Source organism: Miniopterus natalensis, chromosome 9 (assembly GCF_054644295.1).
Source record: "Miniopterus natalensis isolate mMinNat1 chromosome 9, mMinNat1.hap1, whole genome shotgun sequence".
Classification (NCBI taxonomy): domain Eukaryota; kingdom Metazoa; phylum Chordata; class Mammalia; order Chiroptera; family Miniopteridae; genus Miniopterus; species Miniopterus natalensis.
This window is the reverse complement of record NC_142089.1, coordinates 40,023,192-40,026,093: the sequence shown is the minus strand read 5'-3', so window position 1 is coordinate 40,026,093 and position 2,902 is coordinate 40,023,192.

Below are 2,902 nucleotides of genomic sequence, written 5' to 3'. Positions count from 1 at the left end.
AGACTGAAACTATTAGGACTGAGAAGGGAAAGTTTGAGAAAACCCACAGTACATTAGGGAAAACAAACTCTACTAAGAAAACAAAAATCCAAGATGCATAAGGGAATTTGTTCTCACAGAAAAAGAAACCTGGAATAGTCCTCACAGGAAAATTCATATTATCCCTAGGACAGACCTCAAAATAAATTGTGTTACCACTGACAAATTCTTAAGATTTTTAAAACTAACATCAGGACTACCAGAACATGTACTATGCTCTTATAAAATGCTTCTCTCAGTCCTCTACCTTGTATGTTGTTTTCTATTATCTCTCTTTGGAGTCATGGACAGCAGACTTGCACAGTAATAAAAATCGTAATAAAAGCTATTATCTGTTGAATAGTACCAGGTGCCAGGCTCTTTGCTAAATATTTTACAGACATTAAGTATTTTAACCCACACAGCAATTCCTGTAAGTTGATAGTATTGCCTTCATTTTACATACAAAGAAATTAAGAGAATTGCAGAAAGGTTGTATTGGCTGAGAGGAAGCAGAGCCAGGATGCACTTTCCTTTTCTTAGTGACGTACTGTTTTGTTTTTGTTTTTTTAATCCTCACCAGAGGATATTTTTTCCATTGATTTTTAGAGAGACTGGAAGGGAGGGAGGGAGAGAGAGAGAAACATCGATGTGAGAGATACACATTGATGTTTGCCTCCTGCACATGCCCGGGACCGGAGCCCGGGATTGAACCTGCAACCCAGGTACAAACCCTTGATCAGGAATTCAACCTGTGGCCCTTCAGTGTGCGGGCCAACGCTCTAACCACTGAGCTATCGGTCAGGGTGGTGCTATACTGTTTTTATTGCTGATGAAAATAGAGGATAGACCAAGTATAAACTTGGCTATTACATTAGCATTTGACCTACAAAAAAATTGTCTTCTTTCTCATGTTCTCTCTCGCCCCTAAAACTGAACCCACAAGTGATGAGCGCCAGGAGGTTCCATTGAAATTGGGATTGCATAAAAAACAGCTTGGAAATGGGTGTTTAAATGTTGGTTAATTGGGTTGAAGTAAAGAGTGGAATGGAAGACATTAATTTAAGGCCCAATGAATGGCCAAGTTTAAGATGTATAATCAGAGATAAAAAGTCCCAAGTATATCTGCTGGTCTGTAAATGTAGCCGATTTTATTTATTTAAATGTAATCAAACCTTCCTCACTGTTGCATTTTGGTAGAAATCTTGATGATAGATGATGATAGATAGATGATGATAGATAGATGATAGATAGATAGATAGATAGATAGATAGATAGATAGATAGATAGATAGATAGATAGATAGATAGATAGATGATAGATAGATATAGATAGAAATATTATATATAGTTAGATAGAAATTTATATAAAATATGTGTATATATATATGTATAAAATCACCAGTTATCCAATATTTATTTACTATACCGTCAACAATCCAGAACCTAAGAGGAAAACAAAGAGTTGGCAAAATGTTCTCTTTGCACCCATAATAAATACAGTAAACAGGATGTACTTTGCTCAGTGCACCATCCCTGCAGGGGCCCGCACTCAGAGCTGACCAGACCTTATCTTACTCATTGCTGCTCACCGGGCAACCCATTTGCTTTGCATTCCACTGCTAATAAGAAGTAAATAAAAAGGGAAGATCATTGGAGGCAAAAAGTGACAACGGGCAGGCAAACGGTGAAACTAAAAAGTACAGTCACAAGTAAGTAGTTGCTTCATATACTGTCGCTAAAATCCCTTTTAATTCTAAATTTCAAAATGGAGCTTCAAAGCATGGAGTCTGGAAAGCTAATATCCACAGTGAGCCTCGCTCCCCTCCGAGACGGCTTCCTCACAGCTTCATTACCTTATTCCCCATCGCCCGCTGCCGGCGTGTACTCTCTGTACAGATGACGTCGCAGAAATGTTCAGACCCGCCGTGGCTCCAAAAGAACATTTTTATAAGTGATGTTGGAGGCTGACTGTACAAATTGGTCATAGGAGCACTATAGGATCTGTTGTTACTAATCTGTTTTCAGAAAAATACTCCAAAATGACACAGCTTCTAACCAGAAAGGGAAATAGGCTGGTCTGAGTGTGTGTATGCGTGTGTGCGCATGCATGTGTGTGTGCGTGCGTGTGTGTGCGTGCATGTGTGTGTGCGTGCGTGTGTGTGCGTGCGTGTGTGTGCGTGCATGTGTGTGTGCGTGCATGTGTGTGTGTGCGTGCATGTGTGTGCGTGCATGTGTGTGTGTGTGCACACACAGCGCATGTGTTGGAAATAAAGGATTTATGTGAGTGACCTTCAAGATCACCTGTGTCCACCCAAGAGGCAATGCTCTGTAGCAACAGTTGGCGCCAGCAAAGCCGAGGGTTTTCCGAGCAGGCGCCAGAGGCCTGCAGGCCTGGGATGCCCTGGCTGCCTGTCTCCGCGTCTCGTCTGCACGGCGGATACCATCACGGTGCGTGGCCGAAGAGAATCCGCACCAGGCGTGCAGCCCAGCGCAGCGTCTGAGGCCTAGTGAGCGAGCAGCAGGCACCAGTTACAAAATTTACTAACAATGCGCGTGCAGCGAGTGTTCTTTCAAGTGCCCGGCAGCAACACCCCGATTGTTCCCTATGTATTTTCTCCTTACCTTTCCCTATTTTATAGGCAGAAAATTGACACTTAGAGGAGGTAAGTTGTTCCAAGTCAAACAGCATGTGGCAAAGCTGAAACTTCAACCCAAGCAGTTTTAAACCAAGAGTTTTAAGCCCAGTAGTTTCTAACTACTAAATATAACTTCATTTCAAGTGCATTCTCTCTGCCCGGCATCTTTAATACCAAGCTTCTGTCCGAAAAATTATCTCATTGTGGTTTTAATTTGCATTTCCAAGATGACTAATGAGTTTGAGT